Source organism: Crotalus tigris, unplaced genomic scaffold (genome assembly GCF_016545835.1).
Source record: "Crotalus tigris isolate CLP2741 ecotype Arizona unplaced genomic scaffold, ASM1654583v1 scf7180000024454.734221, whole genome shotgun sequence".
In the NCBI taxonomy this organism is placed as follows: domain Eukaryota; kingdom Metazoa; phylum Chordata; class Lepidosauria; order Squamata; family Viperidae; genus Crotalus; species Crotalus tigris.
In genome coordinates this window covers 389,512-415,905 of record NW_024100623.1, presented here as the reverse complement: position 1 = coordinate 415,905, position 26,394 = coordinate 389,512, and the positions used below count along the sequence as shown (strand labels likewise).

General features: G+C 39.6%; 2 protein-coding genes across 6 annotated transcripts in view; one reads left to right on the top strand and one right to left on the bottom strand.

Moving 5' to 3' along the window:
- The window catches only part of LOC120303066, a 41,017-nt gene extending 22,917 nt beyond the window's left edge, over positions 1–18,100 (bottom strand). For 2 of the 4 annotated variants that reach the window (XR_005555339.1, XM_039332203.1), the window contains exons 1-3: positions 15,298–18,100; positions 5,033–5,242; positions 4,240–4,401 (exon numbers count right to left, since the gene is read on the bottom strand). The gene's annotated coding sequence lies outside the window, so the exon portion shown is untranslated. Of the gene's footprint in view, positions 1–4,239; positions 4,402–5,032; positions 5,243–9,968; positions 10,205–15,297 lie in introns of those variants that run through there. The other 2 variants (XM_039332205.1, XM_039332204.1) reach the window with 2 other exon arrangements.
- LOC120303065 (sodium channel protein type 2 subunit alpha-like) overlaps positions 13,509–26,394 on the top strand; it is a 121,311-nt gene continuing 108,425 nt past the window's right edge. For both annotated transcript variants that reach the window (XM_039332200.1, XM_039332201.1), the window contains exon 1: positions 13,509–15,246. The gene's annotated coding sequence lies outside the window, so the exon portion shown is untranslated. The remainder of the gene's footprint in view (positions 15,247–26,394) is intronic.

Below are 26,394 nucleotides of genomic sequence, written 5' to 3'. Positions count from 1 at the left end.
AGCCTACTTTCATGCCTAAAGTGGGACTAGAAGTCACAATCTGTCAGTTTCTATAGCCTGATGTCTTAACCACTAGACCAGACATGTCAAACTCGCTATATCATGTGACGTTGCGCAATGTATCGGGACTGTTTTGCCATTGCAATGGGGTGGGCGAGGCTTCTGCGTGACATGTCCGGCCCGCGGGCCGGCAGTTTGACACCCTTGCACTAGACCAAACTGGCTTTCATTTAGTATATGTATGAATTCAGTCATTATGTAAGTCCCATTCTGACTTTTAAATTATTCTACAAGGAATTAATTTAGAGGCAAATTTAGAACTTTGTATCACTCTGTGTTTCCTTCCATAATTCTTCCAGTACAGGTTAGGAGATGGGAATCACCCCAACCATAACAACTTTTCTGAAAAGGAATTGATTACAACTAGAACAGTGGTTCTCAACCTTTCTAATGCCGCGACCCCATAATACAGTTCCCCCTGTTGTGGTGACCCCCAACCACTTATACATCACTGGGTGCCAGGGGCGTGGCCAAAGAAAAGGGGGAAAAAATGGCAGACAGCCTTGTTTGGCGACCCCCATGAAATGGTCGTTCGACCCCAAATGGGGTCCCGACCACAGGTTGAGAACCACTGAACTAGAAGCCTAAGATAGATGTGGTAATTTCTACCAAGCTATCTCCACAATGTTTCATGGCCAGCAATATCCAAAGATTTGAGTCATTACTGCCTGTGCTTTTAGAAGATTACCCATTGCATAGAAACTGAATCACCACAAGCATTTAATTAATCCACAAAATACTTTGTTTCCCTCAAAATACATTTAAGAATTTTGCAAAGAAAACCAAATGAATCATGTAAATATGAGATGGGCAGCTATATAAATTGGATAAATAAAATAAAATGGCAATTCATATTTTAATAATAATTATTATTAGCTGTATGGTACTAGATTGGCATAATTAATTCAGTCACCTCAGATTGACCACAGCCTGTCTCCCCAGTCACTCGGGGTCTCCACTCTTCCCCACACCACAGCAGACACCCTTAGCTCTTCCATGTTTGCACTGCATGTTGCTGGTCACCTGTACACTCTCCACTGCTCAGCAGTAGCCACCCCTGGCCCTGCTGTCTTAACACCATGCCAGATTTGCTGCATTGTTAATTCGAACCTTTACAATTGTTCTTCTTTTGCTTGCCATATTTATATGATTATTCCACAATTCCTTTAGCTTTGTGAAATGGTAATGAGTGGAGGGCTGACCTAACTTCATCTTTTAGCACTATGTTGTTAGAAGTATGGAATAGTTTTAGAATTATAAGCTGCCCAAAGTCACTTGGTTGAGTTGGGCAGTTATAAAAATTGAATGAATGAATGATCATTACCATTAAATTTTATCCAAAAGTAAAATAATATGATGAAGGTTATGGATATGATGAACCAATAGAATAAGGTTCTGGAATATCCAGTCATGAAAAATCAATGGTCCCAAAATTTTAAGAAATATTAAATATATTTCTTGTGACTTAGGGATGAATTCTTTAGAAAAAATTGTTTCATTTTATAGGATTCTCCAAAGAATATTTAAGGATGGATATCAGATTTTTAGGGTTCATCTTGCGAGAAATTTGACAGGTCTTTGACTCACATAATCAATTATCCTATATGCAGATAGGATTTGGTGGAAAATATTTAAAAATGTAAATATGTTGAACTATACTCAAAAATATGGGATCTGACATTCTATGAAGATTTTTGCCTCTATCAAGTCTGAGAAACAACTAAGAGATTTATTCTATGAAGATGGAAAGAAAATATTTTGAATTTTCAGGAGCACATTTAAAATACTTCTTGTTGTTTGATTGTTTAAAATATCTTTATACTGTAGAAATGAAAGAATATTAAATCACTGTTTATAATCATTGATATGTTAGATGCATATTACAAGTATGCGTAGACTTCTAAGAGTTTCGATTTATTACTATTGCATACATATTTTTGTGTTTTGTATTATCACTACTGCACTGTTTTTATTTCTGCTTGTTAATAACTAAAAAGGCAGGAGGAAAAAAATCAGTCAATTCAAACCTGACAAGAATACATTAGTCTGTTTTGTCTAGGACTCACTGTCTATGGCTTATCTACATGAGGTATGGCGGGAAACGATCAAGCAAGGGAAAACTGGGGCTAAGGAGCTCAAGAGGAAACTCTTAATCTAGAAAAAATTCAGAAGGGAGCCATCTCTTCTCTGGAAGATTCTCATGACTCTTTCTGAACTGGCTTTTTATCCCAAGGTGATTCTGGCAATCAAGTTTCTAGGAGCCAAATAGACTATGCTAGAAAGATACACCCAATTGAATAGCTAGAAGAGATAAGAATGCCCTCTTAAATGAACAGTGCAAAGAAACAGAAGAGAAAAGAATAATGAAAACCAGAGATCTTTTCAAGAAAATTGGAGATATGAAGGGAACGTTTCATGCAAAGATGGGCATGATAAAGGACCAAAATGGCAGGAACCTAACAGAGGCAGAAGAGATTAAGAAGAGGTGGCAAAATTACACAGAAGAATTATATAAGAACGAGCTTAGTGTCCGTGATAACCACGATGGGGTGGTCACTGACCTCGAGCCAGATATCCTAGAATGTGAAGTGAAATGGACTTTAGGAAATCTGAGCATCAACAAAGCTAGTGGAGGTGACAGTATTCCAGCTAAGCTATTCAAAATCTTAAAAGACGATGCAGTAAAAGTGCTACACTCAATTTGTCAGCAAATTTGGAAAACTCAACAGTGCCCACAGGATTGGAAAAGGTCAGTTTACATTCCAGTTCCAAAGAAAGGCAATGCCAAAGAATGTTCAAACCATCGCACCATTGCACTCATTTCACATGCAAGTAAAGTTATGCTTAAAATCCTACAAGCTAGACTCCAGCAGTATGTGGATCGATCGAAAACTTCCAGAAGTACAGGCAGGATTTCGAAGAGGCAGAGGAACTAGAGATCAAATTGCCAACATATGCTGGATCATGGAGAAAGCTAGGGAGTTCCAGAAAAACATCTACTTCTGCTTGACTATGCTAAAGCCTTTGATTGTGGAGATCACAACAAATTGTGGCAAGTTCATAAAGAGATGGGAATACCAGACCATCTTATTTGTCTCTTGAGAAACCTATATGCGGGTCAAGAAGCAACAGTGAGAACTGGACATGGAACTACTGATTGGTTCAAAATTGGGAAAGGAGTCTGGCAAGGCTGTATTCTGTTGCCCTGCCTATTTAACTTATATGTAGAGCATATCATGAGAAAGGCAGGACTAGATGAATCAAAAGTTGGAATTAAGATTGCCAGGAGAAATATCAACAACCTAAGATATGCAGATGATACCACTCTAATGGCAGAAAGTGAAGAGGAACTAAAGAGCCTCTTGATGCGAGTGAAGAAGGAGAGTGGAAAAGTTGGCTTGAAACTCAACATTAAGAAAACCAAGATCATGGCATCCAGCCCTCTCAATTCCTGGAAAATAGATGGGGAAGAGATGGAGGTAGTGACAGATTTTATCTTCCTGGGCTCCAAGATCACCACAGAGGGGGACTGCAGCCAAGAAATTAAAAGACACTTGATCCTGGGGAGAAAAGCTATGGCAAATCTAGACAGCATAATAAAAAGCAAAGACATCACCCTGCCAACAAAAGTACTTATAGTCAAGGCCATGGTTTTCCCAGTTGCAATGCATGGCTGTGAAAGTTGGACCATAAGAAAGGCTGAACGCAAAAGAATTGAGGCATTTGAACTATGGTGCTGGAGAAGACTCTTGCGAGTCCCCTGGATCAAACCAGTCAGTCCTAGAGGAGATCAACCCTGACTGCTCTTTAGAAGGCCAGATCCTGAAGCTGAAACTCAAGTACTTTGGCCACCTAATGAGAAGGAAGGACTCACTGGAGAAGAGCCTAATGCTGGGAAAGATTGAGGGCAATAGAAGAAGAGGACAACAGAGAATGAGGTGGCTGGATGGAGTCACTGAAGCAGTAGGCGTGAGCTTAAATGGACTCCAGAAGATGGTAGAGGACAGGAAGGCCTGGAGGAACATTGTCCATGGGGTCGCAATGGGTCAGACACGACTTCACAACTAACAACAACAACAAAGCCCTATTGTAGACTTCTACCAGAAGTGTTCTTCATTCCTAAAGGTCAGGTAATAAAGTGCGAACATTTAATACTGGAGGATGTGATGGGGAGGTTACCTTAAGCTTCAATGAAATGATTTGCAGTGCTCAGGGGGTTTAGCACATCCTTTCCTGATTCTCATTTTATTGGGTTTCTTGGAAGGACCCCTTGCTTCCCCTTCTGGAGTCATTGCAGAGGTTTATAGCAAGTAAGTGGGATCCTAGCATCCTGTGGTGGTTCTAAGAGTAGAAAAAGAGGGAAAAAAGAACAAGGGAGAGAAAAAGAGAGAAAAGGTAATTATCTACAAGTTTCTAATTCAGTTCATGACATGATGTTTTCCGATATACATTGCCCAAAGTCACTATTTGAGGTGAGAGGTTATAGAAATCAGTCAAATAAACCAAATAATACATACTTGGCATATGGTCCTTACCAGATTGCCTCTGCAGAAATGGGTCCTTAATATTTAGTACATTGGAGATACACCAGTGGGAGGCAAGGGTCACATTCAGCTTTTGATACCACACTCAGCAATAAGATAACAAAGATTTAAATTTTTTAGTCCTGCATGTGCTGCAATTTACATGTTTGTATAGATATACTGACAAAAAAACATAATTGCAATATTTACATGATTATGTCATTCTTCATGGGTCATTTTGATATCATTGCAGTTTGCTGCAAATATTGCTGGGTGAGACCAGGATAATTCAAATTGATTCAGAAATGTGAAACTGAACAACCAATAGTCAAACTGAATGAATTGTCTATGTCTGTTTGAGGGAGTGTGACCATCATGAAGCACAAGGGTGGGCTTTCTTTGTTGCTGCTTCCTTTTTGGAATATTAATTCAGCTGAGATCAAACCAACCTTATTGGGACTTAGGAAATCCATCAAGACAGTTATTCTAGAAAGCCTAGGGCAGACATGTAAAATTCACGACGTCACGTGATGTCGCGCAACATATCGGGACTGTTTTGCCATTGCCAGCAATGGGGTGGGTACGGCTTCCATGTGATGCATCCAGGCCGGCAGTTTGACACCCCTGGCCTAGGGCAACTGATGTGATTGGATCCCCTCCTGCAGTAAAACACAATGACAGCTTATGTGAGTATTGAGTTGTAGTTCCTTGGTGAAGTATGGTGAAAGAAAATTACTGCTGTTTATTTTATTTATGACTCTAACCTTTTTAGAAAAGTAGGAATGTAAGTTGCTCAAGACTAAGTATTCTACAAGCCAAAATAAATATATTTCCTGAGCTGAATCAACTACTCAAATTCAATTTTGCTTGATTTGCTAGGTCTAATTAATCCAGCTGCAGAACAGGAAAAAGATACGGTTAAGGACCAAAACAGGATTAATCTCCCACAGCTGCTTTGATATATATCTATATATAAATGAGATATCTCTTGAGCCAGCAAAAACAAATGCATGTAATACAACATTGGGACACTGAGTGGCAATAGATAGCCATTTTTGCTAGTTTTCCCTATCTTAAACCAATTTAAGGATGGGGGAAAAGAAAAAAGTTAGCTTCCTGAGCTTGTGCTGCAAACTTTTACATTTCTCAAGGATTATTCACTAAACCTTTTCAAAAGTACAAGTAGTTCAGGCCCTCCACCAAAGTGGCAGAAATACAAGGACACACATCTCTCTAACATTAAGGTTCTGAAGTGTTTTATTGATCAGCGATAACCATCAGTGAATGAATGAATCCTTAGAAATGTTCATTTATCATACCGTGCTTCAGTGCACTCCATAAATGCATGTCATATTGCATTTTGGGTGCTTGGAAACTGGATCACATTTATAGCTGTTGGCAACATCCCAGGGTCACGACCTTAGTTTTCAGCTTTTTTGCCAGCTTATGGTGTTTACTTCCACTTTCTGGCAAAAAAAAACCCCACCCATTGGGGAGAACAGCTTTGCTGTTTCCATGGCATTCATTTAACAACTATGGCATTTGCTTAACAAATACCGTAAAAAGGATTATAAAATTGTCATGGTCACGTGATGATCCACTTAATGACCACCAGGCTCAATTATGGTGGAAAGACAAGGATTGCCTGTAAAATGGAGTTGATGCTATAGCAGTGGAAGAATTGTCTGTAACCCAGTTGCTGAGTTTAGTTGTCTTTTCGGGGCTTAGGCATTACTGCATAATTTTGTATAATGAACCAGAAACCACTAAATCTCATGGTATTTGGATGATCTCCTCTAGAAATCACATGCAAATAATGCTGCATTGATAAAATCTTGTGTGATATTTGGTAATCTTGCCAGATTACATCCTTTTTTATTACTTTAATTTGTGAATTAGGATAGTCCCTACCTAAATATACTGGTGTGGCATTGGCGCTGGTTGATACAGGGATAGTAGACCATCTAAGAATTCCTAGAGATGTTGGCTAGAATGGGAAGCCAAAACATTCCCGGAAAAATGCAATGGCAAATTATTTCCGTTATTGATAAAACTGCAAAATGCAAGAATCAAGAGTCAAGTTGAATTCTAAATTTTGAGTGCAAGTTGCTGAAATTCTCTCATCTGCGCACCTGCTGAACAAAGATCTCCCTTTGGAATGCCCCACTTTAATGCAGTCAATAACAAGATAAGATTATTCACTTAGTGTCATCAAAACAACGGATCAAGAAAGGGTCATGTGATCACCTTTTGTGACCTTCTGACAAGCAAAGTCAATGGGGAAACTGGATTCACTTAATAACGGGGTAACTAACTTATCAACTGAACTTAACAGTGGCAATAAAGGTCATAAAATGGGGCAAAACTCACTTAAATGTCTCACTTAACAACCAAAATTTAGGGTTCAATTGTGGTCTTAAGTTGAGGACTAGCGGTATATGCAGTTTCAAACAAAACTCCTGCTGTTGCCATAATAACCATCATAGTTATTATTAATAGGCAAACAGGAACTTCTCTCTCTCATAAGCTGGTATGGGGGCTGTTCCTTAATCTAGAAAAATGGGTGGTAACAGCAAGAATATGTGACACAACCATCTCTGTATCAATCTTGAATGCATTTTGCAGAGATTGTGTGATTGTGGTGTGACTTTTAATTTTCAGACACTGTCATTATTCATTTGCTAAAAGCATTTCGTCTTCCACCAACATTTATGAATTAGGTATGTCAGCTTTGTGAGGCAGTGCAGACAAGAAACATATCCAGAAGTACTAACTCTACTTTATTTTAAGGTTACATTAACAGTATCATACAGATATGAATGTACATCCCTCCCTCCTCTCCTATACAGTCTAGGAAGGGTCGCTTCTGAGATGCTAATCATGCCTTCATTTCTTCTGCAAACACAATTGCCTCTTATCTGATCATTCTCTAATCTGTGGCTCTTTTTTATGTTTCCCAAGATGATTCCCACATATCCTTACAGTACCATCCATTTTATGCATTCTCAATGCAGGGTTTTGTGGACATTTGGAAATTCTATTTCCTAAGCTTATGAATCTTAAAATAAACACACATAATAATTCTGCACATCCATAATTTGCGTGAAAGAGAATATTCTTTTTTTCCCTCATGAACTATAAAGGTAGTAAAGGTAAAGGAATCCCTGTGGATTTTACTCCTCTAGTCGTTGCTGATTACAGGGGGCACTCATCTCTAATTCAAGGCCATTGAGCCATCGCTGTATGAAAAAATTAAGCCATTAAGACACTAAAGGTAGTGTCTTCAAACAAATTTACCAACTTTTTGCATGTAGAATAAAAGCATATATTGGAAAACATTTATGCATTTACCAGATATTTATGCATTTACCAGACTTCTACAGTAACTGCATTTCTAGTCAGCTCCCATCTTGACTATTGCAATGCACTCTACTAGAGCAGGGAGACAAGGAATGTTGCAGATCTCATCCCCTAAGAAAATACATCTGGGGGACTCAAAAGAAGGGCCTTCTCCATGGTGCCTCCCTCTCTCTGGAACATCAATCCTGTGGAAATTAGCCTGGCCTCCATTCTAACACTCTTTCAGAAGGCCCTGAAGCTGTGATTCTGCCAGCAGGCCTAGGGAACCCAGAGTTGGATGGAACCCATTAAATGGCTGGTATGAATGTGTGTTGTCGCCAGGATGGGTGTGGGTTGGGGGTTATTATTTTGTTATTATTTTATTTTTTAATTTCTTTTATATTGTGTTTTTATTTCCTGTAAAATGCCTTGAGTCACCGTTTGCGAGTAGGCAGCAATATACATTTTCCAAATAAATAAATAAATTTCTAGATAAAAAGGATACAAGTCCATTCTTGACATCAAAAGCATATCCTAATTTTACAGAAAGTTTACAGACTTATAAAATCACTATTTGTTTGATAGTAATTTTACAGAACATTTACATAAAACATTTATAAAATCACTACCAAATATCTATTTGATAGATAACTGTTAGCCCACAGCCCACCTTAACAATCACGGATCTAACAGCTTTTAGTTCTGCACTGGTACAAAAGCATGGATATAAGGCATGGATCATCTTGATATCATGTTTACATGAGATCCACATGAAACCTGTTAAATCACAGATCATATCTGTCTGCACACAATTAGTCATTGCAATCATAGTTCCATATTGGTTCAAAATATGGATCTGGGGTTTGATCCTCTTAATTTCACAGGGCTTTTTTCACAGGATTCTTATCCAATCATCAGATCGCAGCATTTCAGTCTGCATTCAGTGATCTATTGTAATCTGATATTTTTTGGTCAAAGCATGATGGAAAAATGGGGCTCCAAGCTTTATTTTACATGGGTTTTAGACAGAATCTACATAAATATATTGCCAAGTCACTGAATGGTTTGTGTGTAATGAACCATTACACGTTTTTGATCCTATTGTGATGCAAAAAAGCCTAGATCCAAGGCACTAATCTACATGATTTTTACTCAAGATCCAGCTGAAATCACTGCCAAAACATAGAATCCCAGTCTTTTGCCCATAACTAGCCATCAAAATCACAGATCTGGAGATTTCTGTCTTCAGTATAGTACAAAAAATTTGGGTAGATCTGGTCCTATCCACATATTTTTGAATCTCAAAAAAACTAGTTTACCATGTACTGATTAGTAAAATTAATGATTTATGATTTCCTGTGAATTTCATGCCAAGGGACTTCTACATCAGCACATTTTTGCTTCCAAGAATTGTGATGGCTTATTCTGATAAATTCTAGATGTGAACTGTAGAAGATTTACATTGCCAAAACCCTTTCAATCTATGATTATTATTTTCATATATGTATGATTTGACTGTGATTTCATATGCATCCCACATAAAAAGTAAATCGAGATCCACATTTTTTGCATCACAGTGGATCCAAACCCAGAACTATAATTTTTATGTTGACAATTATTACAACGTTAACTGTCAAATGACCTACTTTGCTATCAGTTATATATATTGTAATATATAACTGCAAATGAACAGGATTCATGTCTTGGAGCTATGGTTTTAAGCCATGGTGGGGAGATCTGCGGTTATTAGAATACACTCCATGCTGCCTGATACGATGTTATTTCACGGTGGTTTCTGGTGATCCCATGTAATAAGAACATAAAATCAAGAAGACCCAAGTTCGAAAAAAATAACTTGTTCCCTCTCTTTGTATCGACTTAACTTATACGTTCCTTCAGTCTTGAGCCTTTCCTCCCCTCCCTCGCCAGTTATTACCAGCAATTTTCTTCCTTTCATAACAGAGGCTAATTCCTAAACTTGTGGTAATGCTAACTACCACAGTCGCCTATTGATGTAAACACAGCCCACGATCTCTTTTCACCCACCATGTTTAAACAAACCATGCTTAACAAAACCTGCGATCTCTGTCAGAATCTCCCCTGGCTATTCGGGCAAAACTTAACACGGTCTCATTTATTTTGATTGGACTGAAAGTTGGCGCCGCAACCATATCCGGTACAACTGAAAGCAAAAAAAAAGTTAGGAAACCTGGTTAGTAACGATGCAGGATGCGTGCGCAGGCTTTGCATTGCCCGGCGGCGAACAGACACCCTCCAGTTTGTACACCACCTGCCGCACGCGCCCCGTCTGCCCTCCCTCGCGAGCAAAACGAACCGCTGCTACTGTTGCTCGGGCGCGCGCTCAGAAGCTGACTGAGCGGTGGAACAGCGCCGCCCACCAGCCGCGCAACGCAAGGCGCGGCCAACGCCCAGCGAAGCGCCGTAGGAGAGGCTGCGCCCGGCGGCGGATTTCTTTCTTGCTCTTGCGACCGTTAGCTTTCCCTGTAAAGCCTGAGGAGCTAGTAATGCTTTTAGAACTGATTATTGTTTCTGTCATCGATGTGCTGGCCTTGGGCTTTGTGAGGTCTCAAATTCCAGGACCTATATTTCTCTGAAGATCTATTGCTATTAATAGCACAATGTTTTACTTAATTATTGTGTGTTTTCAAGAGGGTTGCAGCGGGGGGGGGGGGATCATAAAATCATAAGGCTGGAAGGGACCATGGAGGTCTTCTGGTCCAACCCCCTGCTCATGGCAGGAGAATTTACACCATCCAGGAACAAATGATTGTCCATTCTTTTCTCTCCTATCATTACTTATAGGTGTGCACTCTCCCCAAATCCTCACCCAACCCATGGAAGTTGGGGAGATCCACCGAGGTATATAGATGGTATCATATTTGTTTTTGAAACAAGCATGTGGATATTTAAGGGGTGCAAATGCAGAAGGACAGATGAATACAGGTCCTCAACTTACGACAAATGAGCCCAACCTGCCTTGCAAAGCGAGAGATTTGTTAAGTGAGTTTTGCACCATTTTGCAATCTTTCTTGCCACTGTTGTTAAGTTAGTAATACAGTTGTTAAGTGAATCTGGCTTCCACTTTGACTTTGTCAGGTTACAAAAGGTGATCACATGACCCCCGGGACACTGCAACTATCATAAATATGAGTCCAAATTGTGATCACATCCACGGGGATGCTGCAACCGTAGTTGAAAAACAGTCATAAGTCACTTTTTTCATTGCCGTTGTAACTTCAAATGGTCAGTAAAAGAATTATTGTAAGTTGACGACTATCTGTACATTCTCTTTCTTAGCAAAGCTTACCTCGAATGTAAAGGGAGGGTGTGGTGTGGAGAATCTTCCATTGGTACTTTTAAGTTGTCTACTCATACAAGAAATCTCCCAGAGATCTTGTAGCTGAAGGCTAATACTTTTTCCCATTATGACAACCAATCCCCATACCAGACAACCATCTGTCAAATTTGCTTGGAAAAGTTTCACCGGCATCATACTGTACTGAACTAGCCTAACAGATAAATAGATTCATATCCAAATCCACCCAGAGTTCTCACTTCAAGCATAAATGACCAGCCTCAAATTATCTCATGTGTCCAGCTATTTTGAGAAGTCTAGGAAAGATGGAAGGAAAAAAAAAACATCCCCAATCAACATCTAAAAAAGCCATATATGACACCACCACGTAAATACCAACAAAACAGCGCAAAGCACACACTCTGCTAGAGAGAAGTTCCCTGAAGATGGGTTCCAGTACGAGTCTGAAAGCTTGGAAGACAAAACCACTAGTTTTGATAAACGACCCAGATTGGATCCTGCAACATTATCCCAGGACACATATATTCGCCTTCTTTCAGACAAGGAAAAAGAAGATGACCAGCAGCAAAGTGGAAGAATTTGATTGCAACAGCAGTGGATGCACTGTTGGAAGACCTGAAGAGCCAGATTGAAGATCTTCAGATCATTTTAGAGAATGGCTATTTATATGGTCTTTAAGACTTAATGGCACATAATAAAAAAAAAATCCATTTATCCAAGCTTTCAGGTACTGTGTCCCTACAATAACTGTCTCTCTTTAAAGTCCTTTTAACCCCAAAGTGAAAACATTTATTGCAAATGCTGGGTTAAACTCTGTTCCGCTCAGCAAAAAAGGCAGTTTGTGCATGCCCAGAGACAGTGCTGGATGTGCAGTGTTGAATTATGTCTCCCAGCAGCTCCAGCCATGTAGTCAATGATGAAAAATGCTGGGACCTACAATGCAGACATACTGCAAAGGATGAAGGTCATCCATATATTACAATGAATGCATGCAGACAGCACTAATAAGAGACTATGCTACATACTGTACTCCCTTCAAACACTTAAATTTCACCCTAAAAAGTGCCTGAAGATTTTGATAATTATATATGCAGTTTTAGAAGCATTATAAATAAGTCTTGACAAAAGTTAGGAGAAAAACCATATTAAATCCATTTGGTTCTGCCCATATTGGACTTCTTTTGTTTTTATTAGGGTAGTTTTGTAGCATGGCATTGGTATTACAAAAATCCATTTTGCCATGCCGATGATTTATAGCGGTTTCCACGCCATCTCCAATGGCATGCCAGCTTTTGCCACCATAATTGATCCATCCTAGTTTGAGTAAGAAAAACAGTTCCAATTAACTACCTTGGAGAACCAATTTGTTTTCTTATTGATGATGCTTGTATTTTTAGGTTATTGTATCATTGTATTTTGTAATTGGTCCAGAGTGTAATAGGCTATGATAGCCTATAAATTTTTAATATAAATTAAACTGTAACAATGTTCTTGAATTTTCAGGGCCCAGAAATTAGAAATTATGGAGATTTTGGAAAACTACTTCTATGGCATTTTCCACCAATGGCCAGCCTTAAACAGATTCTAGAAACAGAAGAGCAATGAAAATGAGTAGGGAACTGAAGGATAAAGCACACGATGAGCAGTGTGGGAACTGGGTATCTTTAGGGCACAAGTCAGCAACCTGCGGCTCCAGAGCCGCATGCGGCTTTGAGCCTTCCCCTGCAGCTCACTTCTCTGTCTCTCTCTCTCTCTCTCTCTCTCTCTCTCTCTGTGTGTGTGTGTGTGTGTGTGTGTGTGTGTGTGTGTGTGAAGTAGCCTCACCCTGTTCTGAGAGCTGACAAGCTTATCCGATGAGGCTCCTCCCTTTGCTGCGTCTCAGCAGGAAGGGCAGAAGAGAGCTAGCTAGCCCAGCTATGCTGACTCAGGAATTCTGGGAGTTGAAGTTCATGAATCATAAAAGAGCTGAGGTTGCCTACCCAAGCTAGCCCAATAAGAATGTGTGTCAGCTTGTTGGAGAGCAGCTTGAAGCCACCTTGCCAGATGAGCAGAAGGTTGGAGAGAGGGAGAGGGGGGAGAAGAGAAAGAGGGAGAGAGAAAGAAAGAAGAGAGGAAAGAGGGAGAGAGAAAAAAAGGAAAGGGAAGGAGGGAGACAGACTCTTTTGACATCTAAAATGAAGATAACACTGCATATATATATCATAAAGGTAAAAAAAGGATACATGCAGTGTTATCTTCATTTTGCGGCTCCCAGTGTTTTGTTTTCGGTGGGAAATGGGTCCAAGTGGCTCTTTGAGTGTTTTGGGTTGCCTACGCCTGGTCTAGGGCTAATAAAGAGAAGACTAGAGGTGCCATGATAGCCGTCTTCCAATATTTGAGGGGCTGCAACAGAGAAGAAGAGGTTGCCTTAGTCTCCAAAGCACCTGAGGGCAAAAAAGTTATGGAGATAGATCCAATCTAGAGTTGAACAATTTCCTAGCAGTGAGAACAATCAGCGGTATGGCTTGCCTCCAGAAGTTATGGGTGCTCCATCATTGGAGGTTTTAAAGAAGTGATTGGACAGCCATTAGTCCAGAATGATAAACAGTCTCTTGCTTGAGCAAGGGGTTGGATTAGAAGACCTCTAAGGTCCTTCCAACCTTGTTATTCTTTATTCTGATCCATCACTGAGCAACTATTGTTAGGAAATTTTACCTGATGTCCAACCATAATCTACTTGCTTATAATTTAAATCAATAAGACATAAATGGACTTTTAGTTTTGGGGGTGTTGGTCTTCCCCAGCCTGGTCCTTTGTATCGGAAACACTACTTCCAAAGTTCCTGGACATCATCTACAAAATATACATGGAAGGCACCAAGTTAGGAAGATACACTTTTCTGGAACTATGCTACAGCCTCTGCGAAGTACAGATGTGAATTCCGTCTGTTTTAAAACACATGTAATCTACGCTGTTCTTCCAAAGTGAGTCAGAACGAACCCCATGGTCTGTATTAACACAACGTGAGAAAACTAAACGGCTATGTTAGGAAGCCATGCAGTTGGATTACAGCAATGCTGTACATCATACTTCAGTGAGCATATTAGAGGAGCGCCGCCACAGGTTTGGGATTAAGTCCCGCTGAGGGCCGTATGGATAAAATGCTTCCTCCAGCCTCAAAGTGATTCTGATGGTCAGGGTGCTTGCTTTGCTAATCAGGTTCCAACCGTGCAACCCTTCTTCGTTTACTCAGCATTGCCGCGCGGCTATTTCCGCTGTCAACAGGTCTCGGGCCTTTTGCCTTGCCTTAGCCGCATCCCAAATCTTTCTCAAGAGATCGGCAACTCGTTTCCAGTTTTCACAATTCCCCACCCTCCCGCGTGGAGCTTCTGCGCGGATTACTCCAAGCGACTCGTTCTCTCTCTCTCTCTCTCGGCGCCTCCTGTTCCCGGAGATGCCTGCCGCCGGCCCCTCCCTTCCGAGGTCTCTCCTGCATACTTGCGCGCATCTCTGTCTCGCGCGCACATTAGTATCCGCCCTGTAGACCGGAGCCTCGAACGGGCGGGCGCAGCAAGCGCTCCTCGCCGGCTTTCTCCTCCGCTCTAAGCTGGAGCAACGCCCTTCGCAGCCGCCCTTCCCTCCGGCACTCCACCGCCTGCCCGCCTGTTGGTTTGGTCCCCAGAGCCCGGGCGGAGCCGCTCTTGATTCACGTGGGCAAGAGAAAGGGCGCCGTCGCTCCTGCCACCGCCAGTGAGACCAGCGCCGTTGTTTTCAAGCCTTGGAGAGCCGGGCTCTGGGCTTTCCCCCCCCCGCTGCAGCAGGTATTGCTGGCAGGGTCACTTTTACCAAGCTAGGGTGTCACTGCGCTGAGAAAAGTACCTAAGAGGAAGGAAAGAAAGGGGGGGAAAGTAAGGTGGACCAAAAAGACAGAGAGAGAAAGACTGGCAGCGGGGCGGAGGCTTCCTTTGTAGCTGTGCTGAAAACTCCACCTTCGGGGCATGGGAGCAAGTAAGTGCCTTCCCCCCCCCCCCCTTCCACGGTTTCCCTTCCCTTCCTTACTCTTTTCTTTTTGGCTGGGAACAGAGAAGGCTGCCCCGGGGACGATGCTCGAGGAAGAGGGGGAAGTCACCCGAGCGCCTATCTTCGGCTCCAGCACGTTCCTGTTGAACGTCCCCACCACGCGCGTCCCGGATTTTCTGTCTGTTTTATAAAAAAAAAACCAAAACCGTGGCTCTTTTCTCCACCAAACGCCGCTCGGATTCGTTTGAGGAGCTCAAAAGTAGAAGCCACTCGGTTCCGCTCCCCCCTCCCCACTTTTCTGAAGACGTTCTTGTTTTCTTTATAGGAGGGGCGTGAGAGAGAGGCGAAGCTTGGGGGGGTGTAGGTGGAGCTACCCCTTCTCTCATCCTTCCTGGGTTGGTTGCTAAGCGCTGATAACCATGTTTTCTCAGAGACCTCTGGTCCAAAGGCAGATAGGGGGACACCCCACCCCTACACCTTTCCTTTTAAAAGTGCCTGTCTTATACTTCTACTGTCTTCTAGGAAATATACCCCGAGACGTTTACATTATTTCAGTCATGTACATCCAGTAACATTTTTCCTCCATTACTCTTCCTCATCCTCTTCCTGAGCAACCAACTTGAAGACCTGTGGAGAGGCAAAAAGTTTCCTCGCTTAATGATTTCTTCTTCTTGTTGTGGATCCTGCCAATGGTTAAGATTTGGATCCATCCTCTAAAACAATGTATAAACTATTGGGCAAAATAAAGGAACTACTTCAGGCAACAAATGTTGGGAGGTGATGTAGAAGCAGTCCTTCAGCAGGCCCTTTCATTTTCTTGGATCAGGATGTGGCAAGATAGACAGAAAGTCTCCAAGGAGCGTCTTGTGTTGATATATCAAGAAAATAAGAGTTGCTGCCATTACTGATGGCTTCTGTCCATAGAGTAGAGGCAGGCACCATCTTGTCTTTTGTTTTCAGCTGAATCTCCTGAAGTGGCCCTGTTAGTGGACCAATAGGACTACTGTATTGTATTGGATAAATAAAAGTCTCATTTCACATGGTGCATTATATGTTCTTTTGTGGTTTAAGCAACTTTAGCCCTGAATTTGCATGGTGTATGAAGAAATGGAGGACTGCTGTTCTGACAGTAGGGTTTCTGAATGCAGGACTCTGAGCTTAGCCTATATAAATAAGCTCCCATCCAGATTCCCTCTAGGTGCTTGATGAAACCAAGGCTGCTGTTATGTAGGAAGAATATCTATGTAGCAAAAGTTGTTAGAATTCAGATTTCTGGAATTATTTCTATTCTCAGCTAGAATTTTGAGATTTACAAGACAGAACCTGCTGCAGAATATGAACATTTTTAATTTGTTTTCGTAGCATTTTAAAAGAAGCACAAGCCCTTCCACATACAGATCATTTGGTAGTTATTCCATATGTTATTTCCACAACATAATTTAGGATCAGAAAGATGACTCATAATTCAAAATGGACAGAATCAGTAGGATTGTATCTCTGGGAAGTAGGAAGAGAAATTTAGCTTTGCTTTATTGTTCTGTTTTGGGAGTTTCCAAAGGTATCTCGTTAATAATCAGACTGCTTGAATAGATAGGCTTAGGTTAGAATCTAGTAGGAGCCTTCTTTATCCAGGTTTTCCAACTTTTTTACATTAACATGTATTAAAATCATTGCTTATTTGCCTGTGTCTGTGTAAACCTCATGTTGTTCAGTAGCTAAGTCGTGCCTGATTCTTTGCGAACCCATGGACCGCAGCACGCCAGGCCCCCTGTCTTCTATTGTCTCCTGGAGTCTGCCCAAACCCATGTCCACTGTGTCTATGACACTGTCGAATAACCATCGTATCTTCTGTCATCCTCTTCTCCTTTTGCCTTCAATCTTTCCCAACATGAGGGTCTTTTTCAATGAGTCCTTTCTTCTCATTTGGTGGCCAAAGTGTTTGAGCTTTAACTTCAGTCAGGATTGATTTCCTTTAGGACTGACTGATTTGATCTTGCTGTGTAAAGCTCATAGGCTGTGTAAATTATACTTTCTGAAACCTTATGTCTCAGTGGAAGTCAGGCTGTATAACCTGTCCATGCTGATAGATTCCGTTGAATTCAGATTGGAGATTAGGGCAATTCACTGGTACAAATCTTTAGCAGTATGAGTTGAGGATTCCTCATAACATTTTTCCCCAATGTAATTGTAACATAAAGTGATAATTCCCCAGTGGGATTTTGTCTATTTTATTTTATTTATTTTAGTCTCAGAACTTTTTAATGCTAGTAGTAAATAATAGTAATTATTACAATACATATTTGAGGCTTGCATTTGGCTAACAACTCTATTTCATTTCGGGATACTAGAGACAAGGAGACGTATTCTGTTTTCCTTTGAGGTTCTTATGGGAGAAGGACTGTTACTTTGAATTTCTAGTATAAGTGAAGCTCTACCTGTTCTGATTTGTGATGAACTGATACTCAGAATGAAGTCATTCCCTAATTTCTCTTGGCACAAACTTGGAAGTTCTCCATTTTTCTGATCGAACCTAACCCAAAGAAGTTCTCCGTTAAGCCCACAAACTTTTAGGGAGGTTCCTCCAGTTTCTCTTTACCCAGAGCTTAAAAAGGGAATGTTCTAATCAGCATTTGCTTAGGAATAAGAATTTCGTCCCATTCCTGTAAGACTTTAAAATAGATTCCTCTGGCCATCATTGTGACTTTTAGCAAAATATTCCCTGCTGACTTCAGTGAAACATTTATTGGTTTATTGATTGATTGATTGGGTTTATAAGCTACCCTTGATTGTTACGACTCTAGGAAATTTATATAATACAACAATAAAAACTTGGTTAAAAAAAATTCAATGGAAAAATCCAGGGGGGAAAAAAATCAATCCTCTAAAAGACAAAACATTGCCCAAGGGTCCATCACCCACTTTGATCTGGGGTCTGAGGACAGCGTCAGGTTTCAAAAGCTCATTTAAACATGGCCAGGGTGAGGACTGTACACATCTTGTGGGTGATGCTGTTCCAGATGGCAGGTGCCATAGAGAAGGCCCACTTGGTTCCACCAGAATATTTTTTTTAATGGATGGAACCTAGACCACATTGTTTGGGGTGGACAAAACTATAGCCTCAACATCATTGGAAATCATGGCTTTAACTTTCTCAAACTATGATACAATGAAAAGAGGGGCTTTTAAGTAGAATCGCTGCAGGGGAGACAATTCCCTCTGCCTGTTCCAGAGCAAAATCACCTTCTCAATGCTTCTTACCTGATCTAAATAGACACGTTGAAAGTTTCATAATGTTGACGTTGTTGTTGCTGTTAGTAATAGTATTCTCCTGCTCAGCATTAATAGCAGTTCTTCATTGCCAAATCTTGGGCACAGAGTTATAGGTTTAAGAGATGAATAAAATACTTGGTTCCATCTTTGAGTCTTTCTTACTTGAGTTATTTATGTTGTATTACACAAGAAAGTATACTAATTGTATAATAACCAGAAGAAAATATGCTTCTGCAATTCAGAGAGAAGATATGGTATGGAACTTCTAAAATAATCCTCTTCAGGAAGAGAAAAACTGGATCACAAAAGTTTAAAATCCTGTTTTTAACATACAGCTGCATTAATGTTTTATTGTCCGTGATGTATTCCAGATCATAGCATCCCAGAAAAATATAATGATGATCCATGTATCAGTTGAAGACTTTTGACCTGCCTAATATCATTATCATATTTTAACTGTTGTGAAAAAAAATAACATTCTTTAGAAGATACTAAGTTTTCTGGACTTTTGTTCCATTGTTGCCCACCAGTGAGTTTCACAGGCTTATCGGTTACCTCCATTTATTTCAGCTGTGTCATTCTTTCCCGCCCCTCTAGAAATAGGTTACCGTATTGATTAATGGTTGATTATTTAAGTTTGCAAATTTATATACCCACACTTTAATCATGAGAACTATATTACACCAATCGTGTCCGCAGTAGCAAAATATTTCAAACAGATCTTAATAGTAATGTTGGGCAACCGAGGAACAAGAACCATTTTCTGCAATAGCCCTTGCAGTTATAAAAACTTTCAACTATCATAACAACGGATCTAAATCCAAAGTCAACCAAACCATCTCATACCATATCATAATAATAAAGAAGCATTTCACCAACAGCAGGTGGTTCCTCCTTTAAAACAAGGATAAATTCAGAAAATTTCTCTCCAATATATTACAGGTTTGTCATATTAATAATTAACAAGGAGGTAGACTCTATGCACTATACAAGCAGTTGCTTTCAATTACTGTGAACGTAAAAATGCTACTTTTGCTTTTCTCTTATTCATGAATAAATAAGTTTAGAAGGGTACTTTGCAAAGCATGTTGGCATGAACAAGCATTTCCCTTCAAAGTGTTGTTGCATTTCCTAGAAGGCTGAGGGTAGTCTGCTTTGAAGGCTTTCCTAAGTTGTCTGTCTGCATTGAGAACACTCCTATCTGGACTGTCAGCAAAGCAGCTGTGCACACATATGCTTGTGAAACCACTCAGGAAAGCTGTTGTGCAATTGAGCCTTCCAGAAATCACGGCTGCCTCAGTATTTGGGGGTGGGGGGGAATGATGCTTCATACCAGTGGACTATGACCTTTGTATAGTGGCCTTTTTAATGTTTGTTCAGCCTTGCTCAAAATATTCAGTTTACACAGGACAGCCTACTCTAAATTGAGTAATAAGTTAGAGCAGGGGTCACCAACCCCAGTACGAGGCCGCGGCATGCCAGCAACCGGTCCGCACAAACTAGCGAAGTCCCATCTGCGGGATGCAGGCAGCTCACAAAACCACGCACCCTCTGGTCCACGGGAAAATCTCTCTCCACAGAATCAGTCCCTCGTGCCCAAAAGGTTAGGGACCTCTGAGTTAGAGCATTCCTTGTACTAAACAAAAGTATGTAAACACAGGTGTAAAGAAAGCTTTGTTTCAGCTGTTCCTATAACTATATGGTATACAGCAGTGGTTCTCAACCTGTGGGTCGGGACCCCATTTGGGGTTGAATGACCATTCAACGGGGGTCGCCAAACAACACAGTCCGCCATTTTTTCCCCCTTTTCCTTAGCTGTGCTACTCCCTTTTATTCTATTGGCTTTTGAAAGCCAATAGAATAGACTCTCTTGAATAGAGTCTAATTCTATTGGCTTTCAAAAGCCAATAGGAATTGTCCAGGCTGTCTCTGCCCTGCTGAGCCCGCCAAAAGTCCCATTCTGCAAACGGTGCTGCACCAGTTGAGTAGTCCTCGACTTACGACCGGTTGGGGGTCGTGGCATTAAAAAGGTTGAGAACCACTGGTATACAGGCTGATAGCAAAAGAAGTTTAATAGAAGAATATGCTGTGATAGAATGGTGCCTGCAAATCCCATTTTTCTTTTTGGCCAGCATTTCCAAAAGTTGGTACTTTCTACCTATGATGGGATCCCAGAATTTCCAGCCAGTTTAGGCGCTAATTTGAGGAGAATTTGCTCCATGTTTGATGCCATTTAGAAATACAGGCTTTGAGAGGAGTCAATGACTTGATCTATTGCCAATGCAGAGGATCCATGAACAGTTTGGGATTGCATAGGCAACCTGATTCCTTCCAGATGTAATTCAAAACACTTGTGGATCCTAGTTTAGATTGTATTCAAATAATATATATATATATATATATATATATATATATATATATATATATATATATATATATATATATATAGGATGCTGAAATTAGTAAGTACTTATTTACATAAATATGAAAATAATGATTTACATTATATAATTTACATTATTATAATAAGTACTTATTTGCATAATACTTTCATCAGTATTGTCTTTTATTATCTATTCTTAATAATGTATTATTATGGATGGTAACAAAGTCAGCCAGGTTCTATTTCTATCTTTATATTTCTGCTTTTGTGATTTACTCCAGTTCTTTCTCTTCTGCTGTCTCCAAGTATTGCAATATCCATTATCCAGACTTTTTTTGTCTTTCTGATCAACAATTGTTAAGTCTAGGGAGTTGTGTGGCAGATGTCTGTTTGAATTCTAAAGTCCCAGAGAACTTTAGCTTTTTCATTTTTTATTCTTTTTGTCTATTTTATTATTAATGGTTGTGCAGTCAGCCATTAGATTGGATTTGGTATTCTTATCCATTTGTCAAGTCTTTCCAGAGGACCTAGGATAGGCAGATGTTGTTGGATGTTGTTAAAGGTATCATTGCAAGATGTAAGCTGTTCCAAAAAAGCAGATGACACCAAGCTGGCAGGAAGGGCCAATCCTCCAGAAGATAGGTTCAAGATACAGAAGATGTCGACAGACTTGAACTCTGGGCCCTGTCTTACAAAATGAAATTCAGTGGTGAGAAAACTAAGGTTCTACATTTAGGCAATAAAAAAAACAAATGTGTAGATATAGAATAGGTTGACTTGGTACAATGGGTAATAATTGTGAAAAGGATATTGGTGCTGCAGTTGCCAAAAAAAACAACCCAGTTCTAGGCTGCATTAGCAGAGGAATAGAATCAAAACCACATGAAGTGTTAGTACCACTGTGTAATGCCTTGGTAAGACTATACTTTTGTAGTCCAGTTTTTGTTGCCACAATATAAAAAAGATGTTGAGACTCCAGAAAGAGTACAGAGAAGAGCAACAAAGATGATCAGGGGACTGGAGGGTAAAACATATAAAGAACAGTTGCTGTAATTGGGTATGTCTAGTTTAATGAAAAGAAAATATATTGCAGTGTTCCAAAAACTAAGGGGCTGCCACAAAGAAGAGAGGGTTAGCTTATTATTCGAAAACACCTGAAGGCAGGACAAGAAGCAATGGATGGAAATTAATCAAGGAGAGAACCAGCCTAGAACTAAGGAGAAATTTCCTTACAGTTAGAATCAATGAAACAGCTTGCATTCAAAAGTTGTTGTGTTCCATTTGTCTGAAATGGTATAAGGTCTCCTGTTTGATCAGGAGGTTAGTTTAGAAGACCTCCAGGGTCCCTTCCAACTCTGTTATTCTGTATTTTAAGCTATTTTTTGTAATTGAGTGATGGTGATTTTGTCAGCATCGATAGTGTTCAAGTATTGCTCCAGATGTTTTAGGATTGTGCCTGAGGCACCTGTTACTATTGGTACTATCTTTGCTTTCTTTTGTCACAGTCATTTTACTGATATTTGCAGGTCTTTGTATCCAGATATTTTTGTCTTTCTTACTAACCGCTATTACGTCTAGGGTGTTACATGACAAGTGCTTGTCAATTTGAATTCTAAAGTCCCAGAACACTTCAGTTTCTTCATTTTTTTATTATTGAATCTATTTTGTGGTCCCATTTGTTGTTGTTGTTATTGTTGTTGTTATTATTATTATTATTATTATCTTTGATATTTATACTGGAAAGACTCCATGCCGAGGACTTTAATTTGTTAAGTTTTACAGAAAAAATGCTTTATTGAGCCTTGACATCATAAATGATTTAAATAGTTTATACAAATATACTTGTAAACGCATGAAAGTTATAGGATAGACATAGGTCTGTATTGATATTTGGTAAAGGACAGTTTTATTTCTATATTTAAGTTAATCTGCCTTCAGGAGAGGCCTTTTTCCAGGAGCAGTGTCACCTTTGAGGAGAATACATGTAGCTAGAACTAAGAATAATTGCAAAGCTGTGTGGAAATAATATGCACAAGGATTCAGAATCTTTTCCAGAGAATAGCATTTGTCTCACCAATTACTCTATCTTCTTTAGATCTTTGCCCAAGAATAAATGGAACTTTAATTTAAAATACATAAGTATGGATGGTGTGATTTATAGCAGGTATTTACACACACACACACACACACACACAGAGGCTTGTTTATATTAAACGGTCCTGTTTATTTTTATCCTGGTGTTCGTTTTTCCTATATTTTTATTGACATGTGTATGCCCAGGATTCACATTTTTAATGGTATTAAGGATATATCTATATCTATCTATCTATCTATCTATCTAAATCCAGATTTCTTTTTTCTTGACAAAGAGTTAAAGAATGAAGTTGGGAGACTAATATGGCCATTTCGAGCTCATTCTGTTCTCATCAGTTAGCCACACTCTTTGGTGGTTAATGTAAACTGCCCAGGTTCGAATCCCATAAAGGCAAAAGAGGTTGTAAAAAAGTAGAACTGCAGTATAGCATAGCAGTTAAAATGCCAAGGTGTAATCAATCAGACCGTCTGTCTGAAAAACTATATATATGTATGTATGTATGTAGATCTTTGGTTATTCGGGTTTTCTCCTGCGTAAAATTGAAAGTGCCTAGGCAACATTTCGACGAAGTCCCATTCGTCACTTCAGGCTGGTGTTTTTGGCTTCGTGCTTCTAGGAGCACGAAACCAGAAACACCAGCCTGAAGATGACGAATGGGACTTCGTCGAAACGTCACCAAGGCACTTCCAATTTTACGTTGGAGAAAACCCGAATAACCAAAGACCTATATACAAACACCCGCAAAAACCTCAGAAAACGTATATGTATACATATATACATATATACATATACATACATACATACATGCATACATGCATACATACATACATATTTATATATATATTTCAAATTACATTTTCTAATGTCTGTAAACCTTAAGAGAATTCTCTTGGAAAGAATTTGAATATATTTTAAACTACTGTAGAGAGAATTTGATTTTCATAGTTATATGATTTGCATTAATGAAAAACTTAAAGCTGAAGCGTTTTTGTTTTTGTAATTGAGATTCCATCTCCTGTTTTTTTTCCCCTTGTTCTAAAATTCACTTATCTCTGACAAGAGGGAGCTTCTTTAAAAGAGCCTTTTACAGTACAGTATAGTAATATTAATATCTGCTCGGGTTATAGGTAGTCTTGAATTGAGCCCAGAAAATGGTATCCCACAATATACACCACATTTTATAACTGAAGCCACAAAATGTTAATTTAGGAGTACAGAAGTGCATTAGAGGGCCAACTAGGATGAGTCAAAACATGAATAAATGTTATTGGGTCCATAGAACTTGAGAACACATTCTAGGAACATGCTAATTGCAAAAATATTTTTCTTGCTGCTCCTAATGTCTGGAAGACAGCATTGAATCAACAGACATTTCTAGATTAGTTGCTCCATATGGTGTGCAGCTCTTTCCAGAAAAAGTAAAATTATAATCCCAGCAACATGTTGCTACCTTTCCCCTCCTCCTGATGTATACATTCTAAATCCCATAAAATAGCATGTGTATGAGAGAGAATTATGAATCACAACCCATATGACTATTATCTATATCAGAGCAGATATAGATAAACTATAACTGAAGTAAAGAGTGTGTGTGTGTTTTTTTTATTAAGGATCCTAATTATAGTAATAAAATCTAATGAAGAAAAAAAGGAATAGAAAAAAGAGTGAAAAAAGAAAAAAGGAGAGTAAGAATATGTTAAAGAGAAAAATATATATAAAGAAGTGACTTCCAACCTTCATCACAACATTCTTCACTCACTCTTAGTTTACAGTTAATGATCTCTTCATCCCATAGTCCAGCGGTTCTCAACCTGTGGGTCGCGACCCCATTTGGGGTCAAACGACCATTTCATGGAGGTCGCCAAACAACACAGTCTGCCATTTTTTCCCCCTTTTCCTTAGCTGTGCTACTTTTATTCTATTGGCTTTTGAAAGCCAATAGAATAGACTCTCTTGAATAGAGTCTAATTCTATTGGCTTTCAAAAGCCAATAGGAATTGTCCAGGCTGTCTCTGCCCTGCTGAGCCCGCCAAAAGCCCCAGTCAGTCTGCAAACGGTGCTACAAGTTGTCTGCAGCGAAGGCGAGCTGTCTGAAAGCTTCCACCCCTCCCTGCTGAGCAACTACTAAAAATGTAAGTAAAAGAGGGCCAGGGGTGGGAGGTGGGAGGCCGGCGGGCGCAGGGAGGGTTGCTGGCGTGCTTGGGGCCCTGCGGATGCCTTACCTCCCTTGGGCTGGGCCGGCACAGGGGGCGGCACCACGCATGCGTGGCGCTCCTGGGCAGGGAAAGTCCCCGACTTACGACTGGTTGGGTAGTCCTCGACTTACGACCGGTTGGGGTCGCGACATTAAAAAGGTTGAGTCATAGTTCATCTCTTCTTGATAGACAAATCCATAAAGCATAATCTTTTTAATCAGCAGAAAGTCCATTAAAGGTAATAATAATAATAATAATAATAATAATAATAATAATAATAATAATAATAATAATATACATCATAGGTAGACAGAATGCCAAATTCAGTCTGAGCATCTGGCTGACTGTGTGATGATCCATAATATACCTTATGTTAACCTTGATCAGATAACCAACTTTATATTACTTCTAACAGTTTCAGTTTTTAGTCCATTCAAATAATGTTGTAGAATTTGATTTCATTTCTTCTTTGTCCCTACTCACAAGATTCTCCAAAGCTTTAACAAGCCTCTTTTAAACCATATATATATATATATATATATATATATATATGTAGGTCTGTGGTTGTTCGGGTTTTCTCCCACGTAAAATTTTACGTGGGAGAAAACCCGAACAACCAAAGACCTACATACAAATACCCGCGAAAACCTCAGAAAACATATATATGTATATACGTATATACATATATATGTATATGCATATGTATGTATATATATATATAAATGATCCAGGTCACTCTTTTGGTTTGTTTGTTTATCTTTTGATATTTAGAACATCAACTCATTTCTTTTGTGTGTCCATTGAAACATCCTTTTCCCTGTCATTCTCATAGCCTGTCACTTGTAGACTCACTTTTCGATGCCATCTCTGGCTTCCTCATCTGCTATTTCTTCCATAATATCTTTTGGTGACAGTCTTTCCATAGAAACAAACATTGCTATTGACAGTGTTGGTATTAACTTCTGATTCCATTTTTCAAAGCTTCTTTAGTATTGTCAATGTCATAATGTTTTGGGTCATTTAATTGTGTATTTTTCTTTTACTAAAATATTTAATTCCCTCTAGTCTGCATTTTTAAAAGTTCGTCTTTGTGTTCTGCAAATATCCAAATAAATTTGTTTCCCACAAGAAGGATTCTTTATAATTTCAAACACTTACTCCAAATTTAGCTGGACCCTTAATCTATTTATAAC